At 46.5% G+C, this 26,375-nt stretch overlaps 1 pseudogene; it reads right to left on the reverse strand.

Moving 5' to 3' along the window:
* Window positions 1–24,194: 24,194 nt before the first annotated feature.
* LOC144165846 (uncharacterized) lies at window positions 24,195–25,796 on the reverse strand (annotated as a pseudogene).
* Window positions 25,797–26,375: the final 579 nt, after the last annotated feature.

Here is a 26,375-nt window from a genome sequence, read left to right on the forward strand (position 1 = left end):
CTGCTCGCGCATGCGGAGCACGGCTCTCCAGGAGCCACGTGAAACGGCTATGAAGCGGCTCCGCCGCAGCGCCAGACTTGGGTACTACGCAACGAAGGCGCACAGCTGGGCACGCGCTAGCGCTGTGCGTCTGCCGCGGCTATGACGTCACTCGTCTGGAATGCGCAGAACGGCAAATGTACAGACCCATTTTTCTACACACCCGTACTCCAATTGGATTGGAATCCAATCCAATACAATCTAATTTAATCCAATCCTATCGAATCCAATCCAAACCCAATCCATTCCAACCCAAAGCTCCTCGCGCTTGCGCAGCAGGGCCCTTCAAGGTCCTCGCGAAACTACTCAACTTCGGCCAGTGTAGCTTACGCTAGAAAAGTCGGAGTGTGCGACGTAGAGAGCTTGAACCGGGGATTGCGAGCGCAGAAAGAGCTCAAGCCGGGGAGCCTGAAGTCAAAATTTCCGCCAGGAAACGGAAACGGCAGTGCGAAAGGCGCCAAGAACAATGATACGGAAGAGGGCGACGCACCGCGCGTCGGGAAATGACGACAGTAATCGAGAGAACGACCATGGGAGCGTGCTGTACAGGTGACTGGCCAAGTGATTACATGCTCGGCAGCAGAGTTTAACGATTTGAAGAAAATCAGCTACACGATCATGGTAATTGCATGCAGTCGGATCGAACCCCAGAGGGTGCTGTCCAGAGCGCTGGTGAAGTGGTGCCGCGTGCGGCCACAAAGTACGACAGAAAATCGAACAGGTGATCAACAGCACGCCAAACAAAGCTTTGGCCTTCCCTGTTCTAGAAAGTTGTAAGCTACCACAATAATAATATGTGGTATCAAAAAATACCTAATGAGCCGTTAATTGTTAGTATATTTATAAAGCTGTTATGATAGTTTGAATTTTAATAAAACTGATTGAACATAAAAGAAAATGAACCGCAGCTTTGGTTTGTAGTGTTTTTAGTAGCATTTACTAGTGCGACACATTAAGAACAGTTTTTATTCTAATTTTTTTGTTTGTGTACTGAAGTGTCCGTAACACGCTTAAGTAAAGAAAAGCTCATCAACCTTAAGCTCCACACCTTCGTTCGTTTATCGTGACGCTAAAAGTGTAGTCCCTTTGCCTTCAATACTCTTGCAAACCATTTCGTGTCATGTGCAACTGCACAGTGTTGTGTGCGCACAGGCTGAAAAAATGTTCAGGTTTTTGTTTCTCGGGCATTGCTGTTACTACCAGTCCCTACGCTCTGGCACGTAATTTAATAAAGTGCTTCCCACTATTGCATACTTAAAACTTGCCAGTAATCCTATTAGACCACAGCGTCCATGGAACATCCGTCGGACATATGGGCGTGCGTCGGACATCCGCAAGAATCCGGCGGACGTACTACAGACATCCGTGGCATGGTCCGGGGTAAAGGAATAGCTTATCCTAGGGACGCCCGACAGACATTTCAGCCGGACTTTTAAAAGTAGGGCGGCTGTTGAATATCAGATATTTCCGGACATAAATGTAAAGTGGGCGTCCAGGCGATAACAAGATACGGAACTTGGACGTCCGTCGTACGTCCGGTTCTAATGCTAAATTTTTCTAGACACAAAGAACCTGCACCTGCTGTAAACCCCAGTGCTTTTTTGACAACATGCCTTGAAGCACTGCTCCACCTTTAAGAGTACTCAATACAAAAGCATCTTCTGTAGCTTGTTTTGGAAAAATTCTTGCACCACGCACTGTGCGGACAGACAACTCCACACCGTATTAATATTTTTCCTGGAAAGAGCACGAGCAGTGATATTTACGGTTGTTTACATGTTTAGTTATGTTCACAGTGATGTTTACCGCACCTCATCACACCCTGTTTGTGACCCGTGAAAAAATTTTTTATCATGCATAATACAACATTGCCCTGCCCATCTAGAGTCATATTCTCGTAATGTTTCTGCACAATCGGACAAATTCTGCCATTTTTAATGGGCGCCAAGAGTGCCACACTGACATTAAGGTGCATTGCCACCTTTCTCAGACCATACAACACCTTTCCCACGACAGCAAAGTTTTCCTCTATATTTATACCCGGACAATGCTTTGCTCTAGTTGTTTTATCCATAAGTTTATTTCCAGTATTCAGCATAATCTTCCGTTATCAACCTGCTGATCTGTCCTTTAAAACTTTTTGGCATCATTTTAAATCAGGAATCCTTGAGAGCAAAATAAAAAGAAGGCCACATTATTTTTGCTCAGTTTTAAGTAATCCAGCAGCCTTTCTAGTAGTGATCTAAAGCCAGCAAACATAGCTCTTACTAAACCTAAATCACGCACCTCCTGGATTGCTACTTTGGCCACTCAAAATGGAATACAAAAATTGGCTGTGGCTTAACTCAGTTATGCCTGGGTGTGCGTAGCGAGAGGTGCGGTTAATGCTATTCTTTAGCTTGGTTCTCTGTCCGGTTACATCTTCATCGTTCAGCTTCGAACGTCTAAGTGTTTTTTAGGTGTGGTTGTTACCTCTCATTAAGTTACTGTTCGATACGCCGAGTCCGTTCTTTTTCTGTCCCCACTGCTCGTTGCCTCCTCCTGGTTTTATTCCGTCGTTGATCCGCGGCGTTGGAACGACATGCCGAACTAGACGACGAACCAGCCTCATCTGAATCCACTCGCCTGGCCGCTTCGTACTTACGATGCTTCTTGAGGCGTGCGGCTAGTTCTTCCTCCGTCTTCTCGGCCAGCTGCATCCTCTTGATTTCGCTCCGACGACGAAGCCTCCATGGCTTCTTTCAGTCTCTCCGACTCACTTTTCATATGTGACGACGAATCCTTAGGCCTTATGCAAAAGTGCTGCCCTCTGTCGCAGCCGAATCGAACCCTCGCTTCAACGCCATGTTTAACGATAGCGCCGGTCGGGAATGCGTGTGCTACAAGATGCTGCGCGTGCGTGTTATCGCTTCTGGGTGACTCGCCGCACGTCTCGTGCTGTGTTGTCGCACGTAATGACTGATGACTGGTGTGTGGACTTGTCTGCGTTGCCCCGGTTCCCGTCCGGCTTCGCGGAGACATATTACGAGTCCAAAACGCAATCGCAACGGCACCAGGAGCGCAGTTACAAGTTCGCCACCGAATCGTATGTTTGCCTGCCGACGATGAAGACGAAACGGTGCGCTGGGTAAGTACTCTTGGTTTGTTGTTATTTGTATGTGCTTTTGAGTTTGCGCAGAAGTTCTTTAATGGTGCCCAGAATGAATTACATTCTAAAGCCTACCGAGCCATCAATGGTGCCGCACGCAAATCGAAGTTTTGAAAAATCAGTCGCTCGGGCAGCCGCAACACGCGTGTTCCGTTTCACTTCTTGTGCGTTTCTTATTTTATGCAATAAATATTTGCCTCACGGCTCTTGTTTGTTCAAGTAGCGCTGGCGTATCGTGTTTTGCCACAAACACTGCGGTAAATCGTCCTTATGAAAGCGAAAAAACATTGACGAATGCTCGCTCTTTCGGGATTCAACTTTGCGATTGTTTTTTTAACAGCAATCCTGGGTCGCTCGCAAAAAAAATCCCGTTTTTAAGAAATCAAATAGCACTGCAATGCTGCAGCCCGGTGCAGAGTAAATTTTCGATTGATGGAAGCGTTTTGAATGAAAAATAAATACTAAGGAATTCTTGCCACGATAATGAATGTGCAGATTACAAACGATCGAACACAGTTGGTGATTAATTTTTACAGGACTAACGCTATGGACTGCGGGTTGCGCTTTCTGTCGCGTGAAAGCACACCTGAATGCGTCTAGCGCAAGCGCATTGTTTGTGCGAGCGTCATTAAAAACGCTGTCATATTTTCGTAACCTTTGCTTGTGGCGCTCGTTTCATTTATTTTGTCTGTGTGAAGACTCTGTTAATTTATTTTACCCACGCTTGTTAACGTGTATACTACTTATGGAGTGTTTAAGGACTCTCTTGTTATGCAGAGCAGGTACTGTAGTCTCTAACATGGTCAAAGACCATGGTGCTCTAGTTGCACACTACGTTAATCATCTTGGATTATTTATATAATCGTCATAAATGCTTTAACTACCAGCCGTCCTGTTTATTCCAAAGGGTCTGCATTAAAGGCCACGTCACACCGTATTCAAATTTAGGTCTAAATGACGGCTTTCTCCCCTTCTCTTATTTGTAAGCACTAGTCTAGTTCTTGAACAGGTAATGTTCTGTGCCTGTATTGAATTTCACGGGTCTGTTGTTTGGTTTCAGTGTCGCTGGTCCTGCTGTTGCTGTGCGTTGTGCCTGCTACCGGAGCTACTTCACCATCAGGAATGAAGTGGAATGACACCTGCAAAAATGAGATGATGTGATGATTGCCATGGAGGGAAAAAACAACCTCTTTAGCTTGTTTTTCGTACTGAAAGTGTGTTCTAGCTTGTAATCGCAAGTACGATACGATAGGTTCACCTAAGGAAGGTAGCAAAGAAATACTTGATAAAACGAGAGGGTACAACTGTGGTACACCCCAGAGAACAATGTCTACAAAACAGCTACCCCCTCCTCCCCTTCGTCTACCTCCTCAATTATGCACGGAAAATGCTCAATAATCATTTATTGCGCTAATCGCAGAACTAAGGCATACAATAAATGTGCCTAAACTGCGTCTTTTTCCATGTATCTTTTTTCGTTAGAAGGGCATCTTTTTTTGCGCAGCGTTTTTTTTTTTGCGTGTGCTTTTGGCCAGATAATCGTCATTCATGGCAAGAAAAATCGCGGATCAAGCGATAGTTCGTGTTCGGCACGGAGTTCGTTCACGCGACCACTCGAACTCATTTTCCCTGCATTTGGTGTAAACGCAGAATGCTTACATCGCGTGCAAACTTCTCTTCGTTGTGAGATTGTAAAAAACGGAATCTTTCAAACAGTACATCAAGTACGTCCGGACATGAACTGTAGCAGCGACGTAAACCTTGAACTCGCAAAGCATGTAAACACAGCGGTTGCACCCTCTATGTTGAAGCCAGTTGACACTCCTGCCTTCCGAGGGATCAAATAATTTCAAACACCGGACCAGCAAGCACGAACGCTAATTTATCAGTATTACAAGCACGAGCGCTGGCCGTTCCATTCAGAATTCGCTGTAATTCTTTTTATAGCTTCGATCGCGTTCGCGCCGATCACCGAAGTAGTAGTCCGCAATCGCCGCTGCGTTAGTGCGAGGTAATTCTGGCATATTGAGACAAGCAGGCAGTTCTTTGGTAACCCCTTTCATATCACACGGAATAATTTGTTGTTGTCATTGTTACATAAACGAATTTCACACGGATACGATTCGCTGCGCGCGCGACACGCACGCGCGACACGCAATAAACATTAATACTTTCCCTTCTAGCATTCTTACCTTTGCCCCTTGAGCATCCTTGTTCCCACTTTGTGTGCAACATGGAACACAACAGTATGTAGGCATCCTGGACGACAGGAAACGACAGATCGCCGGTACCTCGCTGCAGTTCGATGCTCCGCTTTCCAGTTGAGCCCTTGAACATGGCGGTCGCGCTCGCGGTGGCCGCGAGAGGGCAGCGGTTTTTGCATAAGGCCTCATAGGATGGAACGCCGGCTCTTTCTCTGTTGTAGCAACGCGGTTTCACCAGCTCCTCCTCTGACGTCACGCCAGATGGCTTGCCAGTGGCGCAGCCAGTTGCGGCGGTTTCTAAGCAACCTCAAAGCTCGCAGTGCGGCAACCGGCCACAGCGAACCGGCGAGAATATGGCCATTGTAGCTCGCTTCAAAATTGTGGGGCGTTCTCGTGTTCGCACACTGCGCTAATGGCTTTATGTTTTAAAATAATGTGACGACATCTCCAGGGACACGTAAGTATTTTGAGAATGGCAAACTATCCAGATCGTGAGCTCCAGCGAAAACATACGCAACCGAAACGGTAGCTTTTGTGTCAAAGATGCCCCATGGCCTTAGGGTGGCAATGTTCTCTAATGTAAATGTGACTTTTGTCAAGCCTGTTAAAATTAGCATTTGGCACGCTCTACAGAAATACTACAAGAAGACGGCTAGAGATGGGCAATGGAGGATGTGTTATCACTCATCATAAACATTTCGTTCCATCTATCACAGTCATGGTTATTGAATCCCTTTGTTATGTGACACCTCTTTTATAAGTCAAGGAGGCAGGTGTGTCAACGCGAAGCTGAGAGAGCATAGAGTCACACTAAAGCAAAAGCGCGCATGCCCACATGGCAGCGCAATGTGAGATTACAAATCATATCCTCTTCTTTGCGATAAAGAGACCACGACGCAGATCATATCGTTCGGTCTGTCTGCACTGGTTGTGTGTAATCCTGACTGCCTGTTTTAACCTTCACCCGATTGCCCTAATATCCACGCTCTGCAAGCTCCTTGAACGAATGCTAGCCACGATTTTTACATTGTCGCTAGAGCAATACAGATGGTACCACCCGGCTCTGATTGAGTTTCGTGCGCACCCGGGCACAGAAGACGGCCTAGTACATTCCTCATCTAAGGTGCTCTTAGGTGGCAGATCCAACAAAATCTACATGATCCTGGCGATGGACGTCAAAAAGGCTTAGGACAACGTTAGTCACCCTGCAAAAATCGGTATTCTACAGTGGGTCCTCCTTCCACCAGCAGTATGAAGTTTCGTGGCGTCTTTTCTGCAGAGCCGCGTTTTCTCCACCCGCATTGGAAAGGAAAGCGTGCAGGCACTTCGTTTTGGAGCGAGGCGTGCCCAGGGCCGGATTAAGGCGGGGGGGCTACGGGGGTTGCAGCCCCGGGCCCCTCGTTCTCAGGGGCCCCGCTCGACCATATGAATAAAGGTACTGACTACAGTGACGGGGCCCGTCGCTTTAAAATCTGCACTACAGCGACAGGGCCCCGTCACTTTAAAAAAATTAGTACTACAGTGACGGGGCCCCCTCAATATAACAAAATCAAAACCAGCCGATTAGAAGAAGACGCCGTTCGGAACAGCTGTGTCTTTTCATGCTCTCAGCTGGAAACAGCGCATCGGTCACTGGCCGAGGTACTACTTCGTCTGAAACTAATATGGATAACTACAAGATCATTCTACCTCGTTCCCAACCGGTAACGTTGTCTTGAATACCGTTTTCCTGCATGCGGACTTGAAAGGCCGTCCTTACCGGGCTCCTGACTTTAGGGATGCGTTGGCGCGCGTTATCAACCTCCGTGATGTGTTGTGCATCGGACATTATCAAATGAGTCACGTTTGGATGCACCTGCATCTCAACCGTGTCAAGCAAAAGCTAGTCCAGCTCGAGCACATCACCGTCAAGGGACTAAAGTGTATTGTGTTTGACCCGGAAACGAGAAACATCAAAATGAAGCTACTTTGGGTGCCACGCCATTTGGACAACCGGAGGATTACTGAAGCGCTGGAACCATTCGGAACTACCCAGTCTGTTGCTAGAGAGATGTGGAGGTGTCCAGGAATGGACCACATGGAGACCGGTGCTCGGGAGGTGTCCCTCATATTGAAGGATGGCGTATCGGTAGCTGACATACCGCACATGATGGACATTTATGGGAGCCAGTGCCTTGTACTGGTCCCTGGCAGACCACCTCTTTGTCTGCGTTATAACAGGTTTGGGCACGTACGGTGACAGTGCCGAACCCTGCGGTGCACCGAGTGTCGTCGGTATGGCCACACCGCAGAAAGGTGTGTCATGAAATATGAGGACAACCTCTGACAAGGTCCCGGATTACCAACTGATGATGTGTCCGCTCACGTCATGGATGTCACGGAGGTAGTGGACGCATCGGGGGAAGTTAGTCAGCCATTGTTGGTGGGACCTCCCGAGGCTGTGCCAACAAATCCTGCAGCGGGGAAGAGTGAGCACGTGGAGCCCCATACGGTGCCACCTGGTCAAGTGATAAGTGGATCAACAAGTGATAAGCAGGGGGAGCCGATTGGCATGGATTCCATGACTCCCAATGAAGCCTTGGAGGAAGACCATGCTTCATTACCACTGCCTGCCAGTGATGATGAGAGGAGCGACTTGTCTCCCGGTGATGTTGGGGCGATGCTTCCGTTACTTGCCCCATGGAGATTGGTTCATCATCTTGGGCGGATGCTGTGGCTTTGCCTGACGACGTTCCGGGTGGTAGCAGCGGGCCGACGAAAAGGCCTGCCACTGTGGATGGCGAGAAGTCATCCGTCGCGGGCAAAAAGCAGGCGTCCACCGTACTGGACTCCTCGAACGCTGCTTTTCTGGCTAGTGGTCTTGTGGCGCTGGCTGGTCCCAAGAAGCCAGAAAAGGTACTGTCATCCAAGGCCATCCGCAAGGGTGGTTTATCCGGAGGTGGCAAGGACACGTAAGATGCTCCCACAGTATGGCAAGTGTCAGAGCACTTCACGCTGCCACACTTAATGTGAGAGGCCTGAGGAACAGGAGACGACAGGACCAGCTTATGCGCCTCCTTAAACGGATGGACGTGATCATTGCGGCCATTTAAGAAACAAAGCTCTGTGGAGATGAGGACATATCGGCAGCATTAAAGCCTTTCTTAGAGCAGTACAGTGCTTGTGTTAGCCACTCCGTAGGCTTGTCTGGGGGATGCTTTGTCTTCATCAGCAAGGGCATAGGGTTTTCTTATCACTCGTGTAACACCGATACTTCAGGGCATTTTATTTGTTGTGACCTTGTCATTGCAGGTGTTGAGTGGCGTGTCATTTGCCTCTACGCCCCCGTGAACTGTCGTGAGCGTACGTCCTTTTTTCTGTCGGTTCGGGATTTTCTACGTACGCAAAAAGTCATCCTGATGGGGGACATCAATTGTGTATGTAGTGTGCAGGATCGTTCTAGGCTTAGCGTGCAATATAACCACAGCGCAGCCACCCTGGCTGATCTAGTGCACGAGCATTGTCTTGTTGGTGTTGGAGAGAAGAAAGGGAGTTCCTTGCACTACACTCACTTTCAGTGTACCTCGAATGCACGCATGGATCGAATTTACATTTCTGCAGAAGAAGTTTCTGGGATTTCCGATTATACTGTGTGCCCTATTTTTTCACCGACTATTGTATGATATCTGTTTATTTCGGTAGCTCAAAGCCGCGTGGTGTGCTGCCTCAGTGGGATCTATGGAAGCTAAATGTCTCCTTATTGGCCTATGAAATCTTTTGCAGAAGTATTTCGGAGTGTTTACACAGCACTTTTGCAATAGCTCAGCTTTCATTATATCAAAAATTGGATCTTTTTAAGCAAGAGGTGCGAAAATCGGCATTAGAAGAGTCAGCTCGTCTTGCGTTTCTAAAACGCTTTCATGTTCGTGAACTTTCTTGTACACTGGTGGACCTTCATCCAGGCTTGATCCAGGTAGCAATGCCTGGATCAAGTATAGATAAAATTGGCGTAACTAATGGACAATTGCAGCAATATGTTACTGAAAACTACCACGGTGCTTTAATTCAGTGCAGAACACGAAGGTTTTTTGACAGTTATCCAACTAGCCGTTCGCTGTGTGATGAGCGCCAATCGGCTCTTGCAAATGAGATAATTGAGATTAATTATAATGGTACTAGGTATACCGACTCACCTGATATTGCCGATGCATTCCATGCTCATTACAGAAGGTTATCTGGTGGGTTCAATTTCGTGGGTCAACAGCGTGGCTTTCATTCTCTCATTGGGGAACTTCCAAGGCTTACGGATGATGAGTGTGCCGGGGTTTTCGGCACTATTACACTGGAAGAGATTAAGATTGCAATCTCTTCGCTTAAAACAATCAAGACCCCTGGACCGGATGGACTGAGCAGGGAATTTTATCTGAAATCCTTGCTCCAGTCCTCTTGGACATATTCATAGCCGCATACGATCACGGTGTTTTGCCACCAACATTTTACTTAGGGCACACAGTGTTAATACCAAAAACTGCGGATAAACACTAGCTGAGATCTGTAGAGGGCTATCGGCCAATCTCTCTCTGCAATGTTGACTATAAAATTTTCGCCAAAATTTTATCTAACCGTCTTCAACAGGTAATTTCTAGTTTAGTTGGCTCTCACCAAACGTGCGGTATTCGACACAGAAGTATTCAAACGAATATACATATTGCTCGTTTTATATTGGAATCGTGTCTGATTCGGTTGAACAGGTGGCCCTTATACAAATTGACCTTGCGAAAGCATTTGATCGGGTGTCTCACGACTGTTTATTTGCACTTTTGGAAGCGGCTAATGTAGGTGATGTGCTATATAGAGGCATTCAGCTTTGCTACAAGAATTGTATTACACAACTTGTCGTCAATCGCAGGTCGTCTGTAAGACAGGGCTGTCCTCTATCGCATGTACTGTTTGCACTGCACATAGAGCCTATTTGTGTTAGCATACAAAAGAGCCAAAGAGTACGTGGTTCTTTGTTAGCGTCATGTGAAGTTAAAGTTCTTGCGTATGCTGATGACATTGCCTATTTTTGTGCTGACAAGTGTAGTGTTCACGAAGCCCTTGTATTGACTAAGAGGTTTTGTGACGTGTCTGGAGCGTTCATGAATATAGAGAAAACTAAGGGGTTTTGGTTTGGCCTGTGGGGAACTAAACCTTCCAAATTTGCAGGTATTAATTGGGACAACACACCGCTTGAGTACCTTGGTGTGCCTTTGCACCAAATAAGGAACTCAGGACCACACCGGTCTTCAGCACTCACGGATATAAAGCGTGCCTCGCAGGCATGGATGGGGCGAGAACTTTCTGTATTTGCCCGTGCACAAGTCTGCAATGTCTTCTTGGTAGCAAAGCTTGTTTATGTGCTTCAGGTACTTCACTGTGCGCGGGCGAAATTCCAGGCTCTACATAGAGTGTTTGCTACCTTTGCAGAGTGTTTGCTACAATATGCAGGGATAATTTATTTCTTCCTTTACGGTATGGAGGTGTTGGGTTAATGTATTTGTTTGTGCACCAACTTGTTTCTCGGTTTTCATTCTACAAGTTGGCGGAGCATCCATTTTTACGTACTGTAATTTAAGAGCGCATAAGTTACCATTTACGGATTCTCCTTGTTTCTACAGGTGAGGTGAACCAAAAGCCGGCATGGGGTTTTCTGAAAGAACTTGTGGATACTGTTCATTCTCTTACTGCGCGGTTTTCTCTGGTGTACCTGTTTAGTCTTTCAAGGACGGCTATGACGAACACTTTAATTCATAATCGATTCCCCGTGCCCCTTTATCGCCAGCCATACTTGCGGGACCATACGAATAATGTTTTAGACCGTGTCAAGCGTATGTTCGTGCCGCCAAATGCCAAAACGTTTTTCTTTAGGCTTCATTCGCAGACGCTTCGAGTTAAAACATGGCTCCGAGACAAAGGAATGTCGATCCCTTGGTCAGACCATTCCCGCTTGTGCAACCAACCAGAAACTATTGACCACTGTTTTGTGCTGTGCTGTGACGCGGTGTTTTTCTGGGACGTTTTGCAACGGACACTACAAAACGACGTTGATATCACCCCCTACACCATTCGCTTCTTGCAATTTTAGGACATTAATCGGGTGCCATATGACGTTTTTGTGCTACTAGGTTTGTTTATCTTGTGGAAGTGCCGCATGACTGATCGGCATGCTGAACCCCCGATGCCGCCCAAGTGCATTTTTCGGGAACGGGCGGCGTTGGTACGGAGCGTTTATGTTGCGCAGAGTGATCTACCACAGTGGCTGCATCTTTTGGATGCGTGCGTTTGCTTGCCTGAGTTTTGAATTGGTGCCGACCTTTGTTAGACTGACGTGATTGCCCTTTGCTGTCTGTTAGTGTTTATATTGTGTGTCAATTGCCTTGGCTGACTTCACTCTAAAATTTCCATGTATTAAAAAAAATCACGCCATATCCACGGAATGAATGATGATAAGTGGGGCGAAGCTCGAGAGGGGGAGATCATCGGTAACCGTAACTCTCCCGTGAAAGTTGGCCCATTCCATCATTAAGAAAGACGTAAGACTGTGTGCGTACATTGTACAAATCACCTTTTATTTTCGGAGTCAATGCTCGCAGGCCCAGACCTGGTGAAAGACCCCGCGCCATCGAGGACTACCCCGCACCTCTACCACACTTTGTCACGTAGGATGGGACACAACGGTAAAGAAAGGAGTTTTATTTAGGGCGAACTTGTGGCCGAACAAGACGAGAGGAAACGAGCAAAGGTCCTTGCGTCTCGTTCGATCTCCGAGAACGACTGCCTGCGTTCGTGGCGTGATCTCTTGCGTGATCTGCCCCTCGCAGTGCACGTGCGCTCGCGCCTCCGTTGGCGAACACAGACAAGCTCGCGCTCCCGGTGCCGAGTTTGCGCTGCCGGTTGCAGCCGGTTCTTGCGCGTGCAACGCGGCCCACTTTGCGACATCTCCGAAAGCATGCGGCGGTCAAGTACCACGAGACACAAGGGGTGGACAGACCTATGGCTTTAGGAGCTTCCCCCGTAAAAAAATTCGGGATTTCGTGTAGTGGTTCTGCCGCTGACTACGGACGTTGTAGTCCGTCGTTCGATTCTCGCACCGTGTTTTTTTTGTGTGTGTGTCTGTGTGTGTGGCCGCGTGGTTAGCGTTTTGTAACAGCATAAAAATTCACGCGGTGAGAGCATCAGTCTTGGTTTTTTTTCTCAAGCGGCCGAACCCCTCCCGCTCACTGGAGCCAAGGCCGACGTAGCCATCGCCAGTTACGCCCGATCTCCTGTAATTATTACCAGTGATTATTAATTAACAGTGACTCTGGCTAGTCAGTGAGCGGAAGCGGTTTGGGCGGTTAGGTAATAATCAAGACCGACTGCTCTCGCTGAAATATTGTGAAGCGGGCGTCGGATGGCGGCTTGCAGATCCGTTCGGATAGAGCTAGAGTTAGTCCGACCATCTGTAATTATTACTACTGAATAATAATTATTAGTGATTATGGCTAGTCAGTAAGTGGTAGCGCTTTGGCCGGTTGGGTAAATATGAAGAGAGACTGCTCTCAACACGAGTTGTGTTTCCTCCGGACGGAACTTTAGTGACAGCTGCCGTTCCGTCTGGACGGAACGCTAGACACAGCCTTTCCGAAAGAAGCGCCAGGCAGCTCGTGCTCCAGGCAGCTCGTGCGAAAGACTGACAGGCAAAACACGTGTAGTGCACGAACGGAGTGTTATATTGAGGGGGCCCCGTCACTGTATTGATTCTTTTAAAGTGACGGGGCCCCGTCACTGTAGTGCATATTTTAAAGCGACGGGCCCCGTCACTGTAGTCAGCACCGTGAAAAAAAAATTTCTTGAATGTGCTTGCTGTCCGCCTCGATAGTTGAAGGTGGCAGCTTCAATTTCACTTTCACAGCGAAGCTGACTAACTAGTGACATTTGGGGAGGAGTGGGGTACCCTCACGCTATGGTTGACAACCTTCGAGTCCATTTCAATTCGATTTAGTTATTCCTACTTCTCCTTGTTTTCCCGAGCTTTTAAATACTTCTCCTACTTCTCGTTTTCCCGAATAATAAAATATTGCCTTAAGAATATTGTCAATCGTTTAAACCGAGGGACGTTTAATGTAATTCTTGACAACCTAAGCGTTGCCCTAGGAGCTCAGATATTTGCGCGCACAGTTTCTGTCAGAAATTTCCATTTATAGCGATTGACAAAGAAATTCATTGCGCTGACGACCCATTCCATAAAGCTACTGAATTATTTGAATCGCATATGGGTGATTGATATCGACTCAATATTTCTCGCACAGATGATTCAGTTTTTAAGCACTACCTGAAGTGTGGCACTTTCCAATACACAATCCCGAGTGATCTTCTTAAAATGATTGTGCAGAACATATTGTTTCCATTGCTGTTATGTTTATACGTTCCTCTCCCTGTAGCAAACTAGCAGACTGAATACTGAGTGAGTGAGTGAGTGAGTGAGTGAGTGAGTGAGTGAGTGAGTGAGTGAGTGAGTGAGTGAGTGAGTGAGTGAGTGAGTGAGTGAGTGAGTGAGTGAGTGAGTGAGTCAGTCAGTCAGTCAGTCAGTCAGTCAGTCAGTGAGCGAGTGAGTGACTGAGTGAGTGAGTTAGCAAGCAGGCAGACCTAACCTTGCGAGATGGGCCGGCAGTTGTTTCGTTCGAGTGACGTCTTTTAAAACTATTCGTGACAAATCACAAAGAGTCACAAAGGTTTGTGTACTTCAAAAAGTTCAGGGGAAGAGCCTAGATATCTCTCCTTGGGATCGTGCCCTTTTGCGAATAGGATATCGCGCCAAATGAGGAATGCGGGAAGGCTTTCCTTCAGAGTTCTTTAAATAATGCTGGGTGCTCCATAGCATGCAATGGAGCACATCTTTTGACATCTGTTCTTATTTAAAGCTGCTTGGGATCCACTATTGTTTAGAAGTTGAAATCTTTATCCATCGTGTTGATGGAAAGAGACCTAGCCTCACATGACTCATTTCCCTTATCGTATACAGAAGTAACTATTTCTTGAAAAGTGAAACCACTGTGATTCTAGGTACATATTATAGGCGCTGTAGCACGGGACACAAAAGAACATGCTTGTGAGGAACACGAGACTTCCAACCAGGGTGTCGAACCGGAATTTTTTTGGGTTCGGTTCGGGTTCGGGTTCAAGCCTTTCGGGTTCGGTTCGGGTTCAGTTCCAGAGCACCATTCCGCTCCGGTTCGAACCTGTTCGAACCGGTTCAAACGGGTTCAAACGGGTTCGAAGAAAAAATCAGGCGTGTTTTTTTCTGTTAATTTTCTGTGCTCCTTTTTCGTTTCCTTATCAATTCGGCATAAAAACAAAGTCATAATGAAGGTTTCTTTGTCCCAATATTTCGTCTTCGCCAAACTAAAGCGACCCTGCTACACTTTTTTCAACTTTTTTTCTAAATCTTGAGTGATTGCAGGAAGTAGTTGAAGTTGAAGTTTATTTTATTTTCCCGTTTTAAAAGAGCGTACAAATACCAACACATTAGAATATGGGGTCGCAATGTGCCTCAGCCAAAAATTACTGCTCTCTCCTCGTCAGATAAAATAGAAACTTGCTCAAAATATTTTTCTCTCCTTCCCGGTCTTCGCGTTCTCCGACCGCTGAATGACGTCATTACAGCGGTGTAGCGGCTGTTTGCCGGCTTCCCTTAAGTCGCAGAATAGAACGCATTTGATAGCCACTTAAAAAAGCCACAAAAGCGAAGCAGAAACGGAAGGTGTATCTGCAGCGACGAGCAAATCACGCACTGTTGCTTTGTGCTGGCAATAGCGATAGTTTTCGCAGTGCTTCCAGATGCGAACAAGAGTGAAAGCGTTTATCGAAAGTGTTGATTGATTTATTTACTGCTTTTTATTTATTTATTTATTTATTTATTTATTTATTTATTTATTTATTTTTTGAATGAATGAATGAATGAATGAATGAATGAATGAATGAATGAATGAATGATGACTTTATTTCTCGTAAAGTTTACAAAAACAGTACGACGGACGATTTGGGAAAAAAAAATCACGCCATATCCACGGAATGAATGATGATAAGTGGGGCGAAGCTCGAGAGGGGAAGATCATCGGTAACTGTAACTCTCCCGTGAAAGTTCGCCCATTACATCATTAAGAAAGACGTAAGACTGTGTGCGTACATTGTACAAATCAACTTTTATTTTCGGAGTCAATGCTCCCAGGCCCAGACCTGGTGAAAGACCCCGCGCCATCGAGGACTACCCCGCACCTCCACCACAATTTGTCACGTAGGATGGGACACAACGGTAAAGAAAAAATTCCCGCGCCTTCCCGCGAGGGTAACACGAGTAAATGCAGAGCATTGGGGCCTCAGTACTGATTGAAGGCAATGTTGCTTCCATCGCTTCTTCCTTGATGCTGGAGTAGCAGACACGAGTAAACGTGGGCACGAGCGTCAACCAAGGAAGGAAGGAGCAACGCAGTGACTGAAACACGAGCGACCGCTAGCCGCTATATTTGCAGCGCGCGCAATAGAGGGAGAGCAGTAGGGGGGGGGGGGGAGAGCGCGCATGCGCAAGCAGCGCGCGCCCTTCCACGCCCCACCGCGCTGCTATCCCGCACCTGTTACGCCGAGACCGGGACGGAGCGAACGGGCTGACTACGACGCATGCGCGCGCCAGCTGCTGTTGAGAGAGAGGAGAGAAGGAGAGGCGCACCTGCTGCGGACGCGGAGCTGTTGACGCCGTCCGACGCAGGAACAGGCGAGGCTAAGAAATGCTCTGCATTTAAAAGAACTTTTATTTAGGGCGAACTTGTGCCCGAACAAGACGAGAGGAAACGAGCAAAGGTCCTTGCGTCTCGTTCGATCTCCGAGAACGACTGCCTGCGTTCGTGGCGTGATCTCTTGCGTGATCTCCCCCTCGCAGTGCACGTGCGCTCGCGCCTCCCTTGGCGAACACAGACAAGCTCGCGCTCCCGGTGCCGAGTTTGCGCTGCCGGTTGCAGCCGGTTCTTGCGCGTGCAACGCGGCCCACTTTGCGACATCTCCGAAAGCATGCGGCGGTCACGTACCACGAGACACAAGGGATGGACAGACCCATGACTTAAGGAGCTTCGCCCCTAAAATTGCTCGCAGGCAACTTGACCAGCCCAAAAGCCCGGTAGACTCACAGGGCAGCAAGACAGCGAGACGAGAAAAAAAAAAGAAAAAAAGAAAAAAGAGAAGAGAAGTTAAAAAAATACAAACAAATACCACCAGTACAATGTAATCAAAAGAAATTGACATCTTTGTTATCACAGAAATAAAATACAAACAAGAATCACCAGTATAATGTAGTTAAAAAAGTTACACTTTAGTCACCACGTAGCGCCAGGGAAAACGCGGGAGAAATAGGATTACAAAAAATACCTAGGAAGAAATACAATCAAAGACGAAGTATACATCACTGCTGAAGGTAAAATTCCAGTAGGTTTAATTGGGGTCCAGGATTTACGTTTTGATCAATACGATAATTTAACAAGGTTGGTAATCTGTGGCGTAGCATTTGTACTCCATAATTAGTTCTTGATTGGGGAATTTTCCAGAAATCGGGAGATCGTGTGTTGTAGCAAGTATTATGACGCTCCAGAGAAGCTATATTATAAATATAGTTTAGATTATTTTTTTGTTCCCTGTTGTACAGTAATGCCAAACGCTAAGAAAATAATTGTACGATTTTTAATACCCTGAGCTCACTGAAAAGTTGTTCTGTAGGAAAATCGTACGGCTTATTGCAAATTATTCGAATTGCTTTTTTTTTGAAGTAGGAAGAGACAATTTAAGTTTGTTGCTGATGTTGTACCCCAAACAAGGTTGCAGTAACTTAGTGAACTGAAAAATAAGGCATTGTAAATCAGTAATTTGATTTTGCAAGGGAGGTACCAAAGTCGAAAAAGTGTACCTACGATCTGGGAAAGTTTGCCAGCAAGACAGTGTACGTGATGACTCCAGGTCATATGTTCATCAAACCAAACGCCTAATGTTTTCATTGAGCTCACGATTTCAATTTTTGAGGATTTATTTATTTATTTATTTATTTATTTATTTATTTATTTATTTATTTATTTATTTATTTATTTATTTATTTATTTATTGTTGGGTTTAACGCGCCGACGCAACGCCGATGACGAGGCGCGCCATAGTGGAAGGCTCCGGATTAATTTTGACCACCTGGGGATCTTTACGTGCGGCGTAATTTCGGACACACGGACGTTTTCGCTTTTTGCTTCCATCAGAAAAGCGGCCGCGTCTATGTGCTCAGCAGCGCAACTCCTTAGCCACTGAACCACCGCGGCGAGTTTATCTAAAGTGTTGAATAGCTCCTTTAACTGTACCTGCAAAATCTTTTCTATGTTAGTGTGACGAGTGTGTGGCGCGAACTGCCGAGCGTGGCAGGTGGCACTTAGAAAAATTTCCTTCTGCTCATCTTTTATCTCCTAAATCTCCTAACAGAGCTGTTAGAAAGAAACAATGGCTATAAAGACTCATTGGACGGCGTGTATATGACGGCATTGGATAGGGAACCACCGGAGATAGGAACTTGCTAACGGCCCTTCAGCGACCGGTGACAGCGATTGGGCTCTAGGAAAGATGGTAGCCAAGTGAAGTCACAAGCAGCAGTAATGATCACTTGTAGAGAGAGAGAGAGAGAGAGAGAAAATGAAGTTTAATTCAATCGAGGCAAAAATTCAGAGAGACGTCCTCATTCGACGGGCCCGAATCGACAGCCGTTTCCATCAAGAGCAACTGATCTTCCAGGCCGGAGCTGGCCATGGCTGTCTCCCGATTCTCTATTGAAACGTGGAGGTTGGATGGATCTACGCCACACTTGTCGCAGCCGCCTACTATGTGCATGAGGTTCCCAGGCTCTCCACAGAAGCAACGAAATGGAGAGAATTGTGTCCCGTCAAAGAGGTGAAGCCTCGTGTTCTTTGGGAAGGTGCATGCCCACAGGGTGCGGAGTAATCTTTTCTGGTTAATCGGTAACGATTTGTGCCGGGAAGAATACGTTCTATGGAAGAGGCCATAGTGCTGAGTAACTTCCTGGTCTGTGACTGCAGGATGCATGCACTCGGGCCGGGCTTCATCAGCGCTGGCTAAGCGAGTCAAATCTGGACCCACGAGGTTGGTGATCTTGTTTGCGGGGGTTGCCAGTATGAGCTGGTGCCCATACAATCGTGACTGGTCTCGTATGTGGTCTCTGATTGATCATCGGAAGTGTTCCGCTGGGATGATCCCCCATTCAGGACGCAGTCGGTGTCGAAGGAGTTGTAAGACCTACTGGTGAGGTCACCGGCCAGGCGCGCGGGCTGCGCGTGAGAACTCGCCGCTCTCTCTGGTGACGTAGCTCTGCCAACACTGCAGAGCAGTCGACGCCAATTTGTCACGGCACGCACGGGAGACGGATTGTCTGACCGACCGAATACCACGGGGATAATGCCCAATTGAAAACGCAGACGGCGCCGCCGGGTTTCGAGAATCGTCGGCGTGGTGCGCCGGGGAGGGGTAATTGCCGAAGTCGGAGCGTGCGCCGCGCGAGCTTCCATTGTTAACGTCGCCCTCACCCCTCGGGGTCGCGCGCGCTTGCTCGCCCGTGTGAGTGCCGTTGACCCAAATATGGCGGCGACTCATTGAATATTCCGTACCGCGCTGAGTGACAGCTGTCTACGTGAATTTGGGCCCTTTCTTACACGTGTACGAATGCTACAGGGGCGTTCCCGAGAGAGCGTGATCTTGAGGGGTTATAAGGCCGAACTTAGCCGTTAGAAATCGTTCTTGTCTGAGCGCTGAGCTGGGCACTTCCCGGTGGGACAAGGAGTCTCGACCGTTAAAGCTAGGTTGGGATTTATGAGCCCCCTAGGCTAGAGGTTAAGATCGCGTCGGAAGTTTAGGGCACAGCGCCGTACCGGGCAACTAGACGGATCTTGCGGCGAGACAGAGTCTCGGACGTCGTTTCTCGAGCGGTTTGTGTACGCTCCGAGGATAGGAGAGTTAGACGAAGTTGAGAAGCTCGAGTGATTTGTACGCACTTGGAGCTACCGTCTAGCTGAAGTTGGAAGTTTTCCTTTTACTACTCATGTACCCAGTTTTCCTACTGTAAATAGCTGTATATAGACTCTTCGTTTCACTTAATCAACCCCAACGCCTCGAGTTCGTCAATTCGACCGCCGCCTCCAAGAACGTCAACACCATCGCCCTGCCAGCCTCCTGCCAAATCAACCGGAGCCCGGGCGATTGGGTTCCTGATCGACACCGGACTTCGGGGAAACGAACCACAACCATCTTTACTGGGGCTGCGTTCGGGGGTTGAGATGCTACACCTGTGGGAGGCTACAGAACGGTAACACAAAGAAAAAGAAGGTATTGAAGAATGCTATCGGTCGTCTCTTGCATCAAACCAGTTGATCGTTCCTCCCTTTTTTTCTTACAGTTTAGTTGTTTCCAACTGTCTCCCCTCACATATACACACGTTTTGAAAACCCTTTGATGAATATAAAATATGCATCAGGCAATTAGTTATTAACTTTAGTGCGAGGTGTCAATTTTAATATAGCAACAACATATTAGCGCAATATGGGCATAAAGAAATACCTTGTATAGCATTCAGGCGGTCGTCATTACGCTTTGCGGCTACTTTGTGCGTGACAAAATTTCCTGATTGGTCGAGAAGACGAACGCTGCAAAATTTCCAAATGCCAAGGACCCCAAAGATATCATGTTTGGTCCGACCGTCGAATCCACTTTAACTGACCCGCTAATTCCTTTAATCCAAATTAATCAACACACCAGTCCCACTAATTCACATTAGCTCATTCACTCACTAATTCACCCCAGTCTACCCGCTAACCCGCACTAATCGACTTCAATCCATCCGCCTCTGAAGTCTAAGGTTGAGCTGATTCAATATAACATGAAAATGCTATCAAATATACTTTAAAAGTGGAAATTAGTATTCCCCATTTTTTTATATCTCATGTTCTCTTAGAGCAGTAACCAAAGGACACAACACAACGGCACTGTATACAAGAAAAAGTGACTTTAATTTTGAGAACTGCGAGTGTTTGTGTCTCAGTGCTGTTTGTATATAACTGCCCATTCAAACTAGAGTAAGTGGAAGATATGGATTTATTGTTGATGGTGCCCCTGAAGGCCTTCACAAAAGGACAGGGATGGATGCGAATTAACAACACATTGAAAACTTTACACGATTTTAAACACCATGTAGATAGAAACCATGAAGAATATTCCATGATATGTTGCCTCGTAATATGCGCTATAACTTAAGTTATGCTAAATGTAAAAGATAATTGGTAGAGATGGGCAGTACCTAACGCAAATTGATAGCATATACGGACCCATTTACATTAAATTGAGGGCAATAATTAGAAGAGAACATGATGGGCATTGGGAACTGCAGACTACGCAAAATATTTCATGGTTCTGTCTGGCGAGTGGCAAAATATCTTCAGACGCAAGGTAGGGTACCGAAATGGAAAACTAGAAATCACATTTTTGAGGCCCCGGAACCGGTTCGGAACGGTTCCTTCGATTCGTTCCGGTTCGGGTTCAGTTCCAAAATGGCGGAAAAAATACGGTTCCGGTTCAGTTCCGGTTCCGGGCAAAAATTCGGGTTCGGTTCCGGTTTTCGGTTCGGTTCCGGTTCCGGTTCGACACCCTGCTTCCAACAGAGTTTTCTCAGGTTAAAGCTTTCTTAGCGGGACCCGTGGCGTTCTGTCAAAAACTAACGCATTTCCTCATAGTCGGATTGGTCGACTGAAAAGCTTTCATAAGGTCGCTGGACACGTGGCGCGTGCACGCGTGAAAGCGGGATTGCATTGTATCGAAACGGTTAATTTAAATTTCGAAGAAGAGACGCTTCCAGATAATACAGTATACACGCATCGATCGTGAAGAACGAGTGAAATAGTATGCCTTTATCGCATAAACCAGGCATCGGTATACATTCAGATCTTTCCTAGAAGCGTTCACGAAGTGCGCGAAAATTCGTCGCATGGCATGGTTCTTCGGTCACGAGTTGGGTCTTTGGAGGTTCAACGATCGATTTGATGCACAGAAAAAAAACCTGAAGCATAACAGAGAAAAGGAGTAGCCGCACTCATATGCTATCTATATTGAGAGACGTTGGCTGAACCAGAGTCCTTCAATGCTTTTCTGGTCACGAAACTCCGGATCCCGCTTCATACAGGGACAAAAGTTGCCGCTAAGGTCGCCGCTGTCAGCGCGGGGGCATTTCATGCCCGCGCCACCAGCGCGCAAGCATTCTGCCGAAGCTGGTACCCGTTCGAGGCAGTTGTTGATAGCTCATAAAATATTCTGCTATCATTCGTATTTAGCTTGACGTACAATGTGGTTCCTGCACTCGCGTGTGAAAAGGTTTTCTTCGCTTACCTTTGCATATTATCACTGCTTTGATGGAGCCAGTCGTGCCGCAGCAATTATCAATGTACCTGTTGCTGCGACAGTTCTTTCATCTCGTGCAGGGCAGCGTTAAATTGTGCTTTGTTTAGGCGAAGGTTATCTCGTTGGTTTTGCGACTTTGGCGAAGCCTCAGATTTAGAAAATCGCAAATATTATACGCGCAGTGAGCACCTGCGGCGACGGTGATCGCGCGAGTTATATGCAATCCGACCGTCTACGCCGCCGGTGTTCCCCGCGGCTGCGGTACCGAAACTAAAGCTCAAGCAGAATCATTCAGTTGATGATAGCGCATAGAATATTCTGCTATTACTCATATTTAGCCTGACGTACAATGTGGCTGCTGCACTCGCGTGTGAAAGTTTTCTTCGCTTACCTTTGCATGATATCAACGCTTTGATGGAGCTAGTCGTGCCGCAGCAGTTAAGAATTTACGTGTTGTTGCAACAGTTATTTCATCTCGTGCAAGGCAGCGTAAAATTGTGCTTTGTTTAAGCGAAGGTTATCTAGTTGGGCTTGCGACTCTGGCGAAGCCTCACATTTAGAAATTCGCAAATATGATACGCGCAGTGAGCCCCCGCGGCGACGCCGATCGCGCTATGCAATCCGACCGTCCACGGCGCCGATGATCGCCGCTGCTGCGGTAACGAAGCTAAAGCTATAAATTTCGTGTGTTTAGTTTGTTACAGTTGACCTCATTCCTGTGCGCTCATTACATAGAGCTTCAGCAAAGCTTCAAAGTGCGAGCAATGAAGCTTTTGTCGCATTAATACATGCACATCTCTAGGATTCTAACCAAGTTTAAGTTCGAGTTCACAGCTACCTTGTGTTCGTTTTCATGGAACTTCAACAGGGTAATAAAACTTGCTGTTGGGCTAGTTGGTTCATTCAACAGAGTAACGTTACATAGGAACAGAACGACGAAAAGTGCGTCTCGCGCAATATTGTGCAGCCACTCAAGGTCATTCGGGAAGCTCCAATTTCCGAATGACTGGCTTTCCCAGAAATGTCCCACCCTCCGAGCCAAATCCAACTACCACTTCGATGTTGCATGCTTCAGTTTAACAGGGCGTTTTGCTATGATCGACTATACTCGCAAGGCGTAGCTATGAAGATGCTTGACCGGGGATGCTAGACCTACTGAAATGAAGCAGTGTTTCAAAGTCTCTAAAAAAGCACACTTGTTTATGAGCATGATGCTGCTGCTCCACCACTGGTTTATTCAGCTGACTACTTCACATTGGTTAAAATACACTACATTTTGTCAAGCTAACGAGTTAATAATGCCACGAAGGGGATATTTCAATACATATCGCCATGTCCTCAATGATGATGGAGTGTTCCTAAAACAATACTGTTTATAGCAGAAAACATTTTCACACAATAAGCTATAAAAGCATGAACCATAGACGGCGCCGCGATGTCACGTACTCAAGGGCAACTCTAAGTTCTGAAAGGAAGGAGCGAACTTGTGTTCCGCAATAAGCTAGAAAGCATAAGCGTAGAAGAAACAGTCAGCAAAGGGACTTCCACAGACGAGTGTTAGCAAAGTGAATGCCTCAAAGTTTGCTATGAATTCTTTTGTGTGGAAATGCTTTTCTTTCGAGAAACATTTGTACAGACCGAGAACATTGCTATTGAGATAGGAAGTCTGGGTTAGTGACGGCAAGGTTCCATCTTTTATTTATTAAACAAAACTGCCGAGCGTTGCTTACGACAGAAACAGTAAATTAGCACTCAGCTCGTAACACAAGATCAGACAGCAGGTGCATTCATGCACAAGTAACAAAACAAATCCAAGGCACGCATCGCGGCAAATGTTCGCGAGCATGGCATGCACAACAAACCTAATGTAAACGAAGTAAGAATGCAAAGTATATAAATGCACTGAAAAAATACGTACAAGGCCGACACATGAAGGTAACAAATCTACTAAAAACCACGCAAACGTTTGAAGCAAAATGAAAAAGTACGAAGGAAAATTGGCGTTTGACACATCAGTGAATAAACACAGGGAAAGATATTTTTGCGAAAGCAAACAAGGTGACAAAATAAGGTGCATGAATACGCTGGACCACTTAAAAACAGTAAACTACAAAGACAATTTACAAAGAGTGAAAAATAAACTGTACAAAGCCCGGACAAGGATGCAGACACCTACAGGAAAATAATGTGAGTTGTTATGAAGTGGAACCAAAAATATTATGGTTGAGATACCAGAGAACAAAAATTACAAATGCATTTATACAATTAGGTATCACAGAAAAACACAGTAAAATGCTGCACCTTTGCATGCCTGAATCCATTCAGGAAGCAATTCAGCTAATCACTTTCTTGCCCCCCCCCCCAGCTGGGCATGATGCACGCTTACTCGCCCGTGCAAGCTTATTCTTTTCCCTCGTAAAGAAGTGCAGATGACACCTGAGAAAAAAGTGCACAACTTCTGCCGTGGTGCATACATAGTGGGACCCACAACCCACAGCAGCTGCTGAAGTACGCTCCTCCAGCAACACTCTCTCCACAATGTTCATGTAAACGTCCGTACAAGCCACTCTACTAAGAGTGAGTTCTTCGACGTAGCTTTCCACAATCTGCAGGAGACTGAGCAGTCGGCTTGACGGTACCCGCAGGAAACCTCTTGACTTTGCAAGTATTAGGTCGCTTGCTTGCCGAGATGAGCCCTTCAGAGTGTCCACATAGCTGAGGCAGCTCATGGTGAGGAACTTCTTTGTCACATAGCCCGCGAGGTAGTCGAGTAGGCACTCTTTGGACGACAGCACTTGCCTCGAAGCAGATGCAGCTTGTATGCTCCCTGGTGGCTCCAACAAGACATCGTCGAAGAGGACTGCCAGGGCATCAACCTTAAATGCATTATTCATGTTGCCATGTTTCAGCATTGTTTTCTAAAGCATGTATATAATATAAATCTGGGCTGATTGGTCATTCATAACAAAGATTTCGGTAACTAACTACTGAAAAAAGAACACATAAACCAACAACTAATTTCACCTTTGTTCTCTTTTGTCCCTAAATAGAAAAATAATTGGTGTTCTACCTGACTGTTGGCAGGCGGTTCCTTTTCAAAGAGGGCCTGGAGCTTGAGCAGGAGTTGTGGCCCATCACCATCAACAGAAGCAGGCTTAGGTGGTCGCACCAGGTTGTTTACCGAAAGCATATGGTAAATGAACAAGAAGTGTTGCACAGTAGGCTGCCCTCCATAACCAGCTACGTGCCTCACTATGCCAAAGAAGTGCTCAAAGAAAGCAATTTGTAGTAAACGCAGAAGCTTGAGATGTAAATATGGTTACCTCCAAGGGCTCTTGTCCGAAGTTACCCACGAGCACGTAGCCGAAACCACAGCCAAGGAGCATCTCAACTAGTGCAACTGTGCTGTGGAGCGTTTTTCTAAGCGCTGCACAGGTTGGCTTGCTCAAGAAACACGCACGCCTCGCCACAGGCAACGACTCAATGTACTTCTGCCACTCGTCCAGCCAAGTTATATTCTCCTTCAACGTCTGAAATTCAGTAACAATATCAGCATAGGTAAAAATAGTGCCATTATTAGAATAATAATATCAGTCACTTACAGACATGTGTTCAGCTTCATTGTACATCACATGCTCTGGTTTGCGAGAATTGAGGCTGTAGAATTGCTTGTTCATGCGTCTTGTGAGCGTGAAATTGCTGCCCAGTGACGACGCTTCTCGCACGCCTCTTGTGTACTGTGAAACTCCATGGCCGAAGCAGTGCTTTCGCTAAACAACTGTAAAACACACAGAATAATTTTAAGCCACCATGCTTCCCTTTTTTCAGTGACAAAAATAATTATACAGACATGTTCCAAGGTGTAAATTAGTTGAGTTTCTTGCCTGGACAGCAAGTCGGACACTCATTTTCTGAAATGCATTTGGAGCAACGTGCGCTTTCGTTAGCTTGGGCACCGCACGCAGCCCAGCTTGCTCCATTTCATACTCCAGTAGGGCAGCGTAGTGGCAGTGAAACATTTCTTGGCTTTCGGGCTGCTGTAACAATAACAAATGTCACGAAAATAGAAAATGCAGAGCACAATTAGTGCAGATGCAAACACTTCTTACCAGAAACTTGCCAACCTTCTGCAGATTGTTCCGTACGCATTTGAATACGTGAGGAGGATCTGTCACCACATGGACAGATTTCGTTGGATCACATGGGTGTTGGAAAGTGGTCTTTACAGCATTCATGTCACCGCTGATACCTGGAGAGAAATTACGCTTGTCAGCCCCATTACACGGAAATAAAAAAAAATACAACTCAGAACTGCAAGCACATTACTTAAATATTTAACCAGAGACCTCCGAGCAGACTGATTTGTTGTGGAATTGTCACATGTGATGGCATCCACCACAACGCAAGCATTGGCAAGGTGCACAATGCACTGAAGAAACAGTTTCGCCATTATTGAGCCTGGTGCTGCACCAGACGCACAAAAGCTTCCCACCGTCTGCGACTAGCCACCAAGA

The sequence above is a fragment of the Haemaphysalis longicornis genome, unplaced genomic scaffold (genome assembly GCF_048455015.1).
Source record: "Haemaphysalis longicornis isolate Haplotype H1 unplaced genomic scaffold, Haemaphysalis longicornis Haplotype H1 scaffold_15, whole genome shotgun sequence".
In the NCBI taxonomy this organism is placed as follows: domain Eukaryota; kingdom Metazoa; phylum Arthropoda; class Arachnida; order Ixodida; family Ixodidae; genus Haemaphysalis; species Haemaphysalis longicornis.